This window comes from Eptesicus fuscus, chromosome 13 (genome assembly GCF_027574615.1).
Source record: "Eptesicus fuscus isolate TK198812 chromosome 13, DD_ASM_mEF_20220401, whole genome shotgun sequence".
NCBI classification, from domain to species: domain Eukaryota; kingdom Metazoa; phylum Chordata; class Mammalia; order Chiroptera; family Vespertilionidae; genus Eptesicus; species Eptesicus fuscus.
The window spans coordinates 33,158,809-33,174,944 of record NC_072485.1 but is presented as its reverse complement, the minus strand read 5'-3'; the positions used below and the strand labels follow the sequence as shown (position 1 = coordinate 33,174,944).

Sequence of the window (16,136 nt, the reverse complement as noted above, 5' to 3'; positions counted from 1 at the left end):
GCTTGGCCTCTCCCAGACCCAGGGCCACTTGGGCTCACCCGGGCCTAGGTGCACGAGGCCTCACCCGGATCCAGGGACACATGGTCTCACCCAGACCCAGGAACGTTTGGCCTCTCCCAGACCCAGGACCATTTGGGCTCACCCGGGCCTAGGTGCACGAGGCCTCACCCGGATCCAGGGACACATGGTCTCACCCGGACCCAGGGACGCTTAGCCTCTTCCAGACCCAGGGCCACTTGGGCTCACCCGGGCCTAGGTGTACGAGGCCTCACCCGGATCCAGGTACACATGGTCTCACCCGGACCCAGGGACGCTTGGCCTCTCCCAGACCCAGGGCCACTTGGGCTCACCCGGGCCTAGGTGCACGAGGCCTCATCCGGATCCAGGGACGCATGGTCTCACCCGGACCCAGGGACGCTTGGCCTCTCCCAGACCCAGGGGCACGTGGCCTCACCCGGGCCTAGGTGCACGAGGCCTCACCCGGATCCAGGGACACATGGTCTCACCCGGACCCAGGGACGCTTGGCCTCTCCCAGACCCAGGGCCACTAGGGCTCACCCGGGCCTAGGTGCACGCGGCCTCACCCGAATCCAGGGACACATGGTCTCACCTGGACCCAGGGACACTTGGCCTCTCCCAGACCCAGGGCCACTTGGGCTCACCCGGGCCTAGGTGCACGAGGCCTCACCCGGATCCTGGGACACATGGTCTCACCCGGACCCAGGGACGCTTGGCCTCTCCCAGACCCAGGGCCACTTGGGCTCACCCGGGCCTAGGTGCACGCGGCCTCACCCGGATCCAGGGACACATGGTCTCACCCGGACCCAGGGATTCTTGGCCTCTCCCAGACCCAGGGCCACTTGGGCTCACCCGGGCCTAGGTGCACGAGGCCTCATCCGGATCCAGGGACGCATGGTCTCACCCGGACCCATGGACGCTTGGCTTCTCCCAGACCCAGGGGCACGTGGCCTCACCCGGGCCTAGGTGCACGAGGCCTCACCCGGATCCAGGGACACATGGTCTCACCCGGACCCAGGGACGCTTGGCTTCTTCCAGACCCAGGGCCACTTGGGCTCACCCGGGCCTAGGTGCACAAGGCCTCACCCGGATCCAGGGACACATGGTCTCACCCGGACCCAGGGACGCTTGGCCTCTCCCAGACCCAGGGCCACTTGGGCTCACCCGGGCCTAGGTGCACAAGGCCTCACCCGGATCCAGGGACACATGATCTCACCCGGACCCAGGGACGCTTGGCCTCTCCCAGACCCAGGGCCACTTGGGCTCACCCGGGCCTAGGTGCATGATGCCTCACCCGGATCCTGGGACACATGGTCGCACCCGGACCCAGGGACGCTTGGCCTCTCCCAGACCCAGGGCCACTTGGGCTCACCCGGGCCTAGGTGCACGAGGCCTCATCCGGATCCAGGGACGCATGGTCTCACCCGGACCCAGGGACGCTTGGCCTCTCCCAGACCCAGGGGCACGTGGCCTCACCCGGGCCTAGGTGCACGAGGCCTCACCCGGATCCAGGGACACATGGTCTCACCCGGACCCAGGGACGCTTGGCTTCTTCCAGACCCAGGGCCACTTGGGCTCACCCGGGCCTAGGTGCACGAGGCCTCACCCGGATCCTGGGACACATGGTCTCACCCGGACCCAGGGACGCTTGGCCTCTCCCAGACCCAGGGCCACTTGGGCTCACCCGGGCCTAGGTGCACGAGGCCTCACCCGGATCCAGGGACACATGGTCTCACCCGGACCCAGGGACGCTTGGCCTCTCCCAGACCCAGGGCCACTTGGGCTCACCCGGGCCTAGGTGTACGAGGCCTCACCCGGATCCTGGGACACATGGTCTCAACCGGACCCAGGGACGCTTGGCCTCTCCCAGACCCAGGGCCACTTGGGCTCACCCGGGCCTAGGTGCACGCGGCCTCACCCGGATCCAGGGACACATGGTCTCACCCGGACCCAGGGACGCTTGGCCTCTCAGATCCCGGGGCACGTGACCTCACCCAGGCCTAGGTGCATGAGGTCTCACCCGGATCCAGGGACATATGGTCTCGCCTGGACCCAGGGGTGTGTGGGCTCTCCCAGACCCAGGGGCGCTTGGCCTCGCCCGGGCACGGGATCCAGCGTCATCCGGGTCCAGGGGCACATGGCCTCACCCGGACCCGGAGTCCGGCCTCACCTGGACCCAGGGGCATGTGGCCTCACCCAGACCCAGGGACGTGAGGCCTCACTTATACCCAGAGGCGTGTGACCACACCCTAGCCCAGAGGCGTGCAACCCCGCCCGCACCCGGGTCTCAGCGGGGCCCCGTCTTCCCGATCCCAATTCCTGCCGGTCAATCCCCCCTCAGCAATTCCCCTGGCCATCCTTCCAGAGCTCCAGTATGGCTGCTGCAGAACTCGTCGGGCGGCGGCTCGGCGAAGCTCCGGTGCGCCCGGTGCATGGCGGTGGGCCGGTCTGGCGTCGCTGCGTCGGCCCTTGGGTCTGCATCGGTGGCCGGTCGCCGAGCATGCGCACCTGGCCGCTTCCGGGGCGTTGAGATTCTTGAAGGACTCGGAGGTCAGCAAGCGCGGAGTCTCCCACCCCATGTCTCATAGGGGCTCGTCTGTCCGTGCTTGGCTGCCAGTGGAGCCGTCCCCTCAGCCGGAGACCGCCGGGGGAACTGTGCCGAGCACGTTCCAGGCCGCTGTTGTATCGCCTAAGCCATAGTTCTTTTGTGTCGCCTGAGCCGTAGTTCTTAAAGTGTGGTCTTTGGGTCACCGGCATCAGCATCATCCCACATACCCCTCTTTTATTCTAGTTGTAGAGCATCTACTCAGCCAGCCCTATGGTGGTCATGGATGGTGTCTGCTCTGCTCTCTTGTCGTACTCTCAAAGTTGTTGTGGTAGGCAACAATCAGGCTTCCGCCCTATGCCTCCATCTTGGTCCTCCTTTGTATAGTTAAGTCTTGATTGTTGTTGGTGTCACTGGGGGGGCTCTCTTTGTCTATAAAGGAAGAGTTGCTGTGCAGGAGACACGTTTATGGGCCGGGTCTTGGTGCAGCAAAGCTTTGGCGCTCACTGAATATTCCTGTTGAATGTGTCCCTTATGCACGTGGTTGAAATCTGGTGTCATCTCCCACAGACCACTAGATGCCCTCGTTTCTGGGTCTCCAATGGGGTGTAGATCAGCTACTGCCTTAGGCACTCAGCAAGGATTACAGCAAAAACTGTAGTTTCTTCCTCCTGTCTGAGTGGCCCTGGAGCAGTCCGACTAGAACAGCAGTACATCTGGTCCGCTGCCAGAGAGCAGGCCACCCACATGCATAAGCCATTGCTTGGGGCGCAGTTGTGCCTGCAAGACTTGCGGGGCAGGTCTTCAAAACGTGCGGGGCGGGTCCCAGGGCGGGGCGGGGGTCTCAGGGCGCCAACAGGCCATGGTGCGGCGAGCCGCGATGGCTGTGAGTCTGGTCCTTCTGCCTTCCACGTATCTAAGTCCCCTCGTTCCGCACTCCAGCGCAGCAAACACTGATTGCTGGGCGCACCTCCGCAAGAGTCCCGCCTCTCCCCGCAGGCATCTGGGTCTCCCGCGGTTCGCCAGAAGATGGATTTCAGGGTGATGGAGAGCTAATCTCCCCTAGGTTTGGAACAAAAGCCCCTTTCCCCCGCCACCAGCCAGACCCACGCGCCTCCACACCTCATCCCCTCCGATTTCGCTGGGTGCGAGGCAACAGAACAGCCTTTAACCTCCGCCGCCATCTTTTTCAAACTTCCCAATTTGTACTTCTTAATCCCTTCATTTCAGTCAACTCTACTGAAGTCTAGCGCAGCCGGGAGGTGCACGGAAAGGGCGCCCGGGCCTCCGTCCGGTGCGCGGTGCGCGCGTCCCGCGGAACCAGGCGCGCGAGGGCTGCGCGGCGGGGACAGGCGCTGGGCGGCCGCCGAGCTCCAGGCACCGCCATCGCCGCGTTCCTGGCGTCGCCGCCGCGGCGTCTCCCCAAATTGTACTTCTTAATCCCGTGAATTCAGTCAACTCTACTGAAGTCTAGCGCCGCCGGGAGGTGCACGGAGAGGGCGCCCGGGCCTCCGTCCGGTGCGCGGTGCGCGCGTCCCGCGGAACCAGGCGCGCGAGGGCTGCGCGGTGGGGTCGGGCGCTGGGCGGCCGCCAAGCCCCAGGCACCGCCATCGCCGTGTTCCAGGCGTCGCCGCCGCGGCGTCCCCCCAAATTGTACTTCTTAATCCCTTGAATTCAGTCAACTCTACTGAAGTCTAGCGCCGCCGGGAGGTGCACGGAGAGGGCTCCCGGGCCTCCGTCCAGTGCGCGGTGCGCGCGTCCCGCGGAACCAGGCGCGCGAGGGCTGCGCGGCGGGGTCGGGCGCTGGGCGGCCGCTGAGCTCCAGGCACCGCCATCGCCGCGTTCCGGGCGTCGCCGCCGCGGCGTCCCCCCAAATTGTACTTCTTTATCCCTTGAATTCAGTCAACTCTACTGAAGTCTAGCGCCGCTGGGAGGTGCATGGAGATGGCGCCCGGGCCTCCGTCCGGTGCGCGGTGCTCGCGTCCCGCGGAACCAGGCGCGCGAGGGCTGCGCGGCGGGGACGGGCGCTGGGCGGCCGCCGAGCTCCAGGCACCGCCATCGCCGCGTTCCGGGCGTCGCCGCTGCGGCGTCCCCCCAAATTGTACGTCTTAATCCCGTGAATTCAGTCAACTCTACTGAAGTCTAGCGCCGCCGGGAGGTGCACGGAGAGGGCTCCCGGGCCTCCGTCCGGTGTGCGGGGCGCGCGGGGGCTGCGCGGCGGGGACGGGTGCTGGGAGGCCGCCGGGCTCCGGGCGCCGCCGCTGCGGCGGCGTCCCCAGCGTCCCGGGCCGGGCGGCCTGCGGGGGCGGCGGAGTTGCGAAAGTGAGTGAGTTTCCCAGAGTTTCACCCGGAATGGGGTTCAGTGCAATCGGAGCCGACGCTCAGCGCACTCCGGAGCCTTTATCTCCTTCCTGCCAGTGAACGCCGGCCAGGTCCTCAGCCGCCCCTTCCTCTCCGGTTCCATCCTCCCAGCAGGCGCGTGTGCTCGTGTCTCCGCCCGTTTCTCCGTACCTCAGGCTTTTACGGCTTCCCCGACTGTCCCCGTGGCCTTCTCCTTCCCCCCAGCTGTGGGCATTTCAGTCCACCAACTTTCCTGTGATTCTGGACGATGTCCGTTCTGACCTCTAGTTGTATTTTTGAAATTGTTGTGCCCGGCTGCAGGTTAGGTGTTTAACCTATGGCGCCATCTTGGTTCTCCGGGTTTCGTCTTCTTGATCCCAATTCCTGTTGGTCAATTCCCTCTCAGCAATTCCTTCGGTCATTTTCTCAGAGCTCCAGGGCGGCTGCCGCAGAACTCGTTGGGCGGCGGGCTCGGCAAGGCTCCGGTGTGCCCGGTGCCCGGAGGTGGGCTGGTCCGGTGTCGCTGCGTCGGCCCTTGGGTCTGCAACGGTGGCCAGTCACTGAGCGTGCGCACCTGGCCACTTCGGGGCATTGAGATTCTTGAAGGACTCGGAGGTCAGCAAGCACGGAGTCTCCCACCCCATGTCTCCCAGGGGCTCGTCTGTCCGTGCTCGGCAGCGAGTGGAGCCGTCCCCTCAGCCGGAGACCGCCGGGGGAACTGCGCCGAGCACGTTCCTGGCCACCATTGTGTCGCCTGAGCCATAGTTCTTAAAGTGTGGACTTTGGGTCACCGGCATCAGCATCATCCTGCGTACCCCTCTCTTTTATTCTAGTTGTAGAGCATCTGCTCAGCCAGCCCCCCGGTCTTTCTGGCTGGTGTCTGCTCTGCTCTCCCGTCGTAGTCTCAATATTGTTGTGGTAGGCAACGATCAGGCTGCCGCCCTATGTCTCCATCTTGGTCCTCCTTTGTACAGTTAAGTCTTGATTGTTGTTGGTGTCACTGGGAGGAATTGTCCTCCAGGCCAATTGGCCGTGAGGACCCTCTTTGTCCATATAGGAAGAGTTGCTGTGCAGGAGACATGTTTGTGGGCCGGGTCTTGATGCAGCAATGCCTTGGCGCTCACTGAGTCTGCCTCTAGAATGCCTCCCTTATGCAAGTGATTGAAATCTGGTGTCATCTCCCACCAACCACTAGATGCCCTCGTTTCTGGGTCTCCAATGCAGTGTGGGTCAGCCACTACCTGAGGCACTCAGCAGGAAAAAGCTTCTGCTCAGCTTGGCTGGGGCGGAGCTACAGGGTGGAGCCTACAACCTTGGCTTCCTGTCAGCCCCGCCCTATGAGGCTCCTGTGTCTGTGTCCCTCTGTATTCCTTGCAAACACCTCTGAGAGAAACGCGCCCTGGAGTTTCGCCCACTGCCAAACAGTCTAGTCCCTCCCCTAATGAATCTGGACTCCCAGATTCTCGCCTGGAACTGGGTTTCAGTGCAGTTGGAACTGGGTCTCAGCGCAGTCTGGCGTCCCTGTCTCCTTCCCAGCAGGGCCACCCAGTGGCGCAGGCAAAAGTCCGTCCTCTGCGCACCTTCCAGTGCGCGCATCTGGAGCCGCCGCTTCTCTGTGCCTCCGCCACCACAGCCCAAATTCATTCCCCCAGCGTGCGCCTGGCTTCCCAGGGTTTCGCCCGGAACTGGGGTTCAGTGCAGTCGGAACTGGGGTTCAGCACGGTCCTGAGCTTATGTCTCCTTCCCGCTAGGGCAGTTCAGTGGCGCAGGCAACAGTCCGTCCTTTGCGCCCCTTCCCGTGCGCGCCTCTGGAGCTCTGCCTCCCCCCGCTCCTCTGTGCCTGCGCCCCACAGCCCAGATTCATTCCCCCAGCCTGCGCCTGGCTTCCCAGGGTTTCGCCCGGAACTGGCGCTCAGTGCAGTCGGAGCCGGCGCTTAGCGCACTCCGGAGCCTTTATCTCCTTCCTGCCAGTGAACGCCGGCCAGGCCGTCAGCCGCCCCTTCCTCTCCGGCTCCATCCTCCCCGCAGGCGCGCGTGCTCGTGTCTCCGCCAGTTTCTCCATACCTCAGGCTTTTACGGCTCCCCCGATTGTCCCCGTGGCCTTCTCCTTCCCCCAGCTGTGGGCATTTCAGTCCGCCAGCTCTCCTGTGGTTCTGGACGATGTCCGTTCTGACCTCTAGTTGTGCCTTTGAAATTGTTGTGCCCGGCTGCAGGTTAGGTGTTTCACCTATGCCGCCATCTTGGTTTCTCCTTATTTTCTTTTATAATGTTGGTAATAAAACAGATGCAATTATGCATATATTTCCTTGTTCATTTGTATTTATTGCCAGTGGTTTTCAGTATGTAGTAAGTTTCTTCAAGATGGGAAGCATGGTTCTTTTTTATCATTCTACTAGTACCCCTGCACACAAATACATGTGCCAGTAGCTCGCTACTGCCCTCCAGTAGCTCTCTGCCTTCTGGCCACCCTCCTGTAGCTCCCCAGCATCCCCCTTAGCTTGCTGCCCTGCCCCCGCCTATAGCTCTCCACTGCCTGCTTGTAGCTCACTGCCCCAGCCTCCTGCTGATCCATGATCTGGTCGTTACACAGTCAGTCGTTACACATCAAGGCATAATGACCATTTGCATATTACATCTTTATTATATAGGATACCCACTGCTTAATATAGTACAGGGAACAAGTACAGGGAGCTTCCCAGGCTCCACAATGGCAGGATGCTAGCGCTACACTATCCAGGAAATTCAGCCCCAAGCTTCCACTGCTGCACCCACTCCTAAGTCTCCACAGCCAGTGCCCTCGAGCCCTCCTCTCTCAGTCCCAGGCCCTCCCATCTCGCCCACAGATCTTCTTCTCAGGGCTCCAGTTCAATAGGTCCAGGTCAGGGGAGGCTACATGTACCTCCAGGCCTTCAGTGCAGTTCCTGCCCACAAGCCCTGGTGGTGGAGCCGAGCATCTGGGCTCTAGGGCTATGATCGCAGCCCAGTAAATGTGGCAGTGGATGAGTATGCAGCAGAGGCAAGAATCCTGCCAGGTCACTGATGATTGCACCGCGGTGGCTCAATGTCCAGGCTGGATCCCATCGGGTGCACCGGTTCAGGCTGGGTGCCTGCCAGTGCACAGAGGCATGACCTGTGTCTGTTGCAGGCATGTGGGTCTGGATTGTGATCTCTGGGGGCTCATGCAGACTGGGGCGAGGTGCACATGGGTTCCAGCCCAGGCCTTGGTGAGTCCAGATGGTGGTGAGGCTTGGCGCCTAGCCGCTACCCCTCCCTGCAGCCTCCTCCCAAAGAGGACTTTGTGAACCCTCTCCAAGGTGGCGCCCTCTCCAAGCTGGTGCTATGCCCAGGGAGTGGCTGTGGTGGTAGCAGAGGCTTCTTGTGCCAGGAGCTCGGTCCTACAGCTGTCAGCTACAGGCACGTGGGTCTCCAGCTGTTCCCTTAGGAATGCAGCGGGAAGTTGTGTGGCAGATACTCACGCCTCTCTCTGTTGCTGCTGTTTACTTAGGTGAGTGGACTAGGGGCTGTGTCCTTGGGTCACACATGCGTGTGGGAGTCAGGGCAGGGTTGCCTGTGGGTCGCAGCGAAACTGGGCGCCTAGCCCCTGCTGCTCCCTGCAGCCTCCTTGTAGAAAATTTCATATGATTAAGTTTTAAGTTGTAATACAGGCTACTCAGCCTCATTCATTCTCTAATTTGAATCATCTCCCACTATTCCCTGTTCACCACAGTCTTACTAACACCTGTCACTATATGTGGCACCTAAGTTGAATTCAATACGTATTCTTTGACTGAATTAAACTCAGTTATATAATACAATGAATGGAGCAAGAACAGGATACCATGAAAACACAAATGAGAGGTAGATTATGGAAAGGAGAAGAGACGAAGGCGAAGTGCAATTTTCAAAATGTCAAAATCATAATTTTCATAAAAATGCATAGAAATCAGGTGCCATAATATTAATTAACTTGTAAGTGAGAGAAAGAGCGTATAACAAGGCTGGTTCAAAATCAGTGAAAAAATCCAATCCTAAAATAATACTGCTAAGTTAATATCCTATAGGTCAATAAAACCATAACAAAGCTTTATTCACCTAAGTCAGATGGTCCTTAGATAACTTTACTAGATAATGTTTTCTCATGATATTAAAGAGACATAAATTTGTTTTTGCCTTAGTTCTGTGTTTTAGGCACTTTTTATCAACATCAGCTTCTCTGAGATAATATTGCACCTGCTGACTGAAGAGTAAGTAGACGTTGTCCAGTAAGGCCCAGCCGGTGTGCCTCAGTATTTGAACATGGACCTCACGTGAGCCAGGAGGTCACGATTTCATCAGGTTGTGGGCTCCATCCCCAGTGGGGGGCATGCAGGAGTCTGCCAATCAATGACTCTCATCATTGATGTTTCTATCTCTCCCTCTCCCTTCCTCTCTGAAATCAATAAAAATATTTTAAAAGAAATTGTCCAATAAGAATGGTAAAGGGAAAGACCACAAGTGTTCCAGGAATAGGGACAATGCAGAGACCCACTTCACTTCAATCACCCACTGCCAGTGTCAGACCGTGGGCTTGATCCGAAAGTGACCATGCTTCAGTTCTAAAACATTCAACCCCAATATCTCACTGTTTTAGCACAACTTCAAATTCTTCCAACTTATACTTTATCTTTTTTTAAACGGGATTGTCAGCCACCTAGAGACCTCCAGTCCCTTGATTCTTTCATGTTGTCCCAGGCTACCAATTTCAACCTTGAATAAACCCCATGGGTTACCTCCCTGACCTACTCTTTACTCAACACTCTCAATTGTGTTGCATACTGTTACACTGCTACTCTTCCATGGAAGAAATGAATTTATTTGCTTACATTTATTTTCTGAGCAAATAAGCTAAGTAAGATAATATTTGAATGGAGGCTTGAACTTACTAATTAGCCATACTTTGAAAGGAAAATAGAGATAGATGGAGGATCCACAATGTATTCCTCTTAGAGGGAAATGACTGGGGATTCACTGAGCAGGAAGTGAATGTGGGAACAATTCTCTCCAGGGAAACTGATAGTGGGACATCTGTATTTCAGTTGCTGAGCCCAACAATACGACAACCATCATAATGGGTATAGCTTTGGCACTTCTGATACTGCTGAATTCCATCACCACTGGGTGTTATTTAAACAACAGTCTCAAAAAACGGCACAAAATCAGGTAAAGGTATTCTTTTTTTTTTTTTCTTTCCAGTATACAATCATCTCTTCTCAGAGGTATCCATTCTTCACATTTCTGCTTAGGAACAAGATCAAAATCAGTAAAGGCTCTGCTCAGAAGAAGTCACATAAATAAGACTCTAATACCCCAACCATAAAATATGGAAAATAAACTTTATTTATAGAACTTCTGTGTAGGTTAAAAGATATTCTTTACATAAAGCATCCTTGCCTTATACCCGTGGTTGGCAAACTGTGGCTCACGAGCCACATGTGGCTCTTTGGCCCCTTGAGTGCGGCTCTTCCACAAAATACCAAGGCCTGGGTGAGTCTATTTTGAAGAAGTGGTGTTAGAAGAAGTTTAAGTTTAAAAAATTTGGCTCTCAAAAAAAATTTCAATTGTTGTACTGTTGATATTTGGCTCTGTTGACTAATGAGTTTGCCGACCACTGCCTTATACCAACACAAAGTCATTAAATGAAAGGCAACTATTATTATTATGATGATGATTATTATTATTATTGTTATCATCATCATCATCATCATCATCATCATCATCATCATCATTAATGTTGTAGGAGGAAGAGGAAGATAAAAAAAAAAAAGGGTGGAAAAGTGATGGAAAGACCAAATATTCATGATATACTAAATATGCATGAGACATATGAAGCACTCATTTATGAAGTCTTAAATTGACCACCAATAAGTAATACTCATTTTAGTGTCATATGTCTCTTCCCCAGGAAATAAGGTTACCTCTGGCCAATGTGGCTCAGTTGGTTGAGCATGGCCCCATGCACGGAGATGTCACTGGTTTGATTTCAGGTCTGGGCATATGCCCGAGCTGGAGGCTCAATCCCCAGAAAAAAAATTTAATAAAATATATTTTAAAAAAATAATCCTACCTAATAATAGAGAAATATGCAAATTGACCATACCTTCGCTATGCCCACGATTGGCCAGGAGGCGCGGGGGTGGGGGGGGACTCGGGGTGGCCGGGGTGGCTGATTGGGATGCTGAGCCATGGCTGTGCTGTGGCACAGAAGGGGCCTCTGGGGCAGCGAGCCCACGTCCTGCCACCGACCATCAAAAGCAGGGAGCTGGCTGTCTGTCTGCTCCAGCACCAGGCCAAAAGCCTCCACCGGAAGCTTTTGAAAGGCCTGGTGCACCAGCAGACAGACACCCAGCTCCCCCGCTACCGAAAGCGGGGAGCTGTGTGTCCGCTCCGGCACCGGCGGACCCCCTGCCATCAAAAGTGGGGAGCAGGCTGCCAGCAGTGTCTGCGGAGCGTGCTAGGCTTTGCGGGGCAGTGGATATGGCCTGGATGGCAGGTTAGGCCTAGGGGACCCTACACGTGCATGATTTAATCATGCACTGGGCCTCTAGTAATAAAATAAAAATGTTGCCCCTGTTCCTACATGACACTGAGAGTAAATGCCTCATTAAATTGTGCATCCTGGGTGCTTCACTTGCCTACACTAGTCCCAGCTCTGCCTTGCACATTCTTGCTAAGTGTGCCAAGAATGCAATGCCCAGAAGTCTCTTTACTTGGACCAATTCTCAAGGTTGAGTTTGTAGTAAACGCCCCTGAGAAATAAATTAATTTCTTTTCTGAACAAAGAACAAACTTGTTTTTTCTAGTTACAAAAGGAGGAAATTCCTGGGTGCCTCTTCAGCCACCTACACCGCCACCGCCATCACCGAAGCCCCTGCCAACGAGCTTGCTGCCACCAAAGCAGAAGAGCATACGGCCGCCATCATAGAAGCCACCACCACTGACAGGGCCGGCCCTGATCGCCAGCCAGGCCTAGGGACCCTACACGTGCATGAATTTTGTGCATCAGGCCTCTAGTGAGCTTATAAGTAAGTGAAATGCTAGGCCTGCTCCCTTCTTAAAAACTTTATGGAAGATAATATATTCTTCCCTTTTGATTTTCATGTTTCCCAGGAATTACTGGAGGAAACTCTGAGACTGAGTTTCTACCCATAAGGAAATGTGTAAGATTAGTTACTCTGATTTTTTATACCATTGAATTTGGGAAGTAAAGAAAAAACCATTTCATTTTTTTCCTGCCAGTCCCACTCGTATCATATGTGTCTCATTTGACTTTGGTCATACACCCTTGGTTCTCTGTTTCCAGAAAACTCAAGAAACTGTTGAAAAATCATAATAAATATGTATTCCTTCTTCATCCTCTTCAAACACTTGTTCTCCCTGTTTCTGGTATTGCATTTTCTGTCTCTATTCCCTCTTCACGTCTGTCCCATTCCCAGTATATGTCTCCCCCATCTTGAACCTTATGTATTTATTTATTTATTTAGGTGACTTTGGAGCTCATATTTTCCTTGATTTTCTAAAACTTTTAAGATTTCATCTCCTGGCAGAGGGTCTGGGACAGCAGAGCTCAGGAGCTGTATGCTTATAGGGAGAGGGGAACATGCTGGTGCAGTGTAAGGTGTTCAGAATCAGTCACCCTGAATCTGTGACTATAGTGTCCAGTTTCTTGAAACACTGGTTCAGGGTGAGTGCTATGAGCACCAGTCTAGATGTTTCTGTGAAGGTACTTTTTACATGTGATTAACATTTAAATCAAGAGACTTTGAGTAGATTAGATTACTATCTCTAATGTGGATGGACCTCATCCAGTCAATCAAAGGCCTTAAAAAATTGAGATTCCTCCAAGAGGAAGGAATTCTACATTCAGACTGCCTTCAACTTAATACTGAAATATCTACTCTAGATTTTACAAATACCTTCTGAAAGTTTTAGCTTGTGGTGAGATCTGAAATTTACAGACTTGCCAGTCCTCACAATAGCCACAAAAGACAATTCTCTGGAAAAACGTGACTAATATAGGGGGTGATGGCTAAGGTGAATTTCTGTTTGAAGTAATGAAGAGATTCTAAATACACAACTCTATGTATAAAATATAAAGCATTGAATTATACACTTTTAAAGGTATGTGAATTATATCTTAAATTGGTTAAAATACCTACCACTGCAAAATAAAAAATATTTAAGCATATTAATTAAAGATATAAAAATAACATCCAAGAAAGATGATTATAAGAGATGAAGGTTATTTACTTGATGAATAGAAATTGCATATGAAGCCTCAGCCATTATCTTTTCAAATACTTCTCCTACCTGATCTTTCCTCTCTCTCTCTCTCCCCCCTCCTTCTCTCTCTCCCCATCTCCCTCCCTCCCTCCCTTTGGAGTTCTAATTACATATGCCTGTTAGAATTTTTTAAAAAGTGTTCCACATCTCCAGATGTTAGGTGGGTATTTTTTTTTCATTCATTTTCCTCCTTGCACTTCTATTGACTGATCAGTGACCCTTTATACTGCTGTGTCCAGTCTACCACAAGCCTGTAAAAAGAATTCTTTATCTTGGATATTATAGTTTTTTTCTTGCTAGCCTTGTTGTCTCCATCACTGCTCCAGAAAATCTCTGTCAGAGACACTGAGGGCATCATGTGTTACACTCCCTGTCCACCTTGACTGCACAAGCAGCAGCACAATCCAGGCACTCTATCTGCCCACCAAGGCCGTTCTCTCTTTCCCTCTCCCTTCTTCTCTTAAATCAATAAAAAATATATTTTTAAAAAACAATCTAATTTTAAAATGGGCAGAGAACCTACATAAACATTTCTCCAAAGAAGACATAAGGGTGGCCAACAGACATTTAAAAAATGCTCAAGCTCACTAATACTCAGGGAAATGTAAATCAAAACCACAATGAGACGTCACCACACTCCTGTCAGAATGCTATTATCAAAAAGGCAACAAATAATAAGTGTTAGCAAGGATAGGAGAAAAAGAACCTTCATGGACTATTGGTGGAATTATAAACTGGTGTAGCCACTATAGAAAACAATATAAAGATTCCTAAAATATTAAAAATAGAACTACTATATCATCCAGCAATTCCATTTATGGGTATTTATTTAAAGAAAACAAAACAGTAACTCAAAAAGATATATGCACCCCTGTGCTAAATGCAGCATTGTTTATAATAGCCAAAACATGGAAGCAATTAGGTGTGTATCAATAGATGAATCAATAAAGAAGATGGTGTGTGTATGTGATGGAATGTTACTCAGTAATAAAAAGAAGTGAAATCTTGCCATTTGCAACAACATAAAAGGAATTCAGAGAGTATTGTGTTAAGTTAAATAAATTGGACAGAGAAAGACAAATACCATATCATTTCACTTATATGTGGAACCTCAAAACAAAACAAATGAATGAAATGAAACAAAACAAAAACCCTTCTTAGATAAAGTGAACAAACTTATGGTTGCCAGAGGGGAGTAGTGTGGGAGGATAGGATGGAAAAGGGAGAGGGGATTCAAAAGTAAAAAATTCTAGGTACCCCGCTCTGTCCTGTTGCTGTTGTGTTACCGCCAGCTGCTGCCCCTGGATCCCACCAAGGAAGAGACAACAGAAGACCCCGCCACATCAGCTGTCTTGCTGGATCATTGTCATTTCTCTCGGGTCATCTTTAACAGTGTAGAGAAGTTCTATGTTCCTGGAGGGGATGTCACATGCTATTACACCCTTAGTATTTTATTTCCTGAAGAGAGGATTAGATTGGAATCTTTAGAACTAATGGAAGTCAACCCAGGAGTACTATACCTTCATGTGGATTACTTTGCCTGTTGATCTAAACAGTAGGAATTCCAATTCAAGTTTACCTGCTCAAGGATGATAAGTATTCCCAGTTCTGCTATGTGGATCGGAATGGTGTTGTTTGGGAAGCAAGTATCCCATTCTAATTCTGTCCAGAAAACGGGGTGGACATCCTGGTTGTTACCACTCAGTGTGAGGTGGAAGAGATTGAGCAGCACAACAGTGAGCTTTGAAAGGAAAATCAGGAACTGAAGGACAGCTGTGTCAGACTCCAGAAGCAGAACTCAGGCATGCAGGCTGAGCTCCAAAAGAGGCAGGAGGATCTAGAAACCTTAAAGAGCATCAACAAGAAGTTGGAACCGAAAGTTAAAGAACAGAGGGACAGTTGGGAACCAAAGCTGCTTCAATTGAAAGAACAAAACCAGAAGATGTCCTCAGAAAATGAAGATAGGGGAGTCAGAAAGAGTCAGCTTCAGGCCCAGATGTCAACTCAAGAGAAAGAAATGGAGAAGCTTCTTCAGGGAGACAAGATAAGACAGAGCAGTTGGAGCATCTGAAAAGGGATAATGACCTGCTCTTTCTTAGTTTAACTGAACAGAGGGAACACCAGAAGTAGCTCAAGCAGACAGTGTAGTAGCTGAAGCAGAAAGAAACTACCGTGACGAAGAAACAGCAGGAGCTAAGGAAACAAACTTGGACCTGTCAGGAAGACTGAGTCAGGGAAAGACAAGTATCACATGATCTCACTCACATGTGGAACACAATGAACAAAATAAACTGATGAACAAAATAAATCTAGAGACATAGAAGCATGGAACAGACTGTGGAAACTCAGAGGGAGGGTGAGGAGGGTGATGAGAAGAGATCAACCAAAGAACTTGTGTGCACATATGCATAACCCATGGACACAGACTATAGGATGATGAAGGCCTTGGATGGTGGTATCAGGGGCAAGAAGAGGTCAATGGGGGAAATACAACAATAAAGATTTTTTTAAAAGACTGAGTGAGAACAAGATGTAATGTTCTGGAGAGAAAGAGAGGAAGGAAAGAAAAAATGATCTTTTGAAGAGATAGAGCAGCAGTTGTATGAGTTACAAGACATGGATTTTGACTCTTTGCCATGTCAAGTTCCTACTTCAGATCAAGGAAGTGCAGGACAAAACCCAGTACTTGTCTAGGAAACCCATATTCTGGTATCATCAAAACTTCTTCCCTCAGCCTGTTCTCAATCAAGAAATGCCACACCTGCAAATTAGACTTTGCTGATGACATTTTTATTGTACCTTAGAGCAGGGGTACATTCAGATCCTGTATATGAAATGTCTTATTTGTGACAAGAGCTTCTCAGCAAAACAAAAGCAAATCTTTGAAGAACATGAGTTCTGCCACAATCTGTAA

The 16,136-nt window shown here is 52.1% G+C and overlaps 1 pseudogene; it reads left to right on the top strand.

The window, feature by feature from the left end:
• Nucleotides 1-14,588: 14,588 nt before the first annotated feature.
• On the top strand, nucleotides 14,589-16,136 carry LOC129151144 (calcium-binding and coiled-coil domain-containing protein 2-like; annotated as a pseudogene).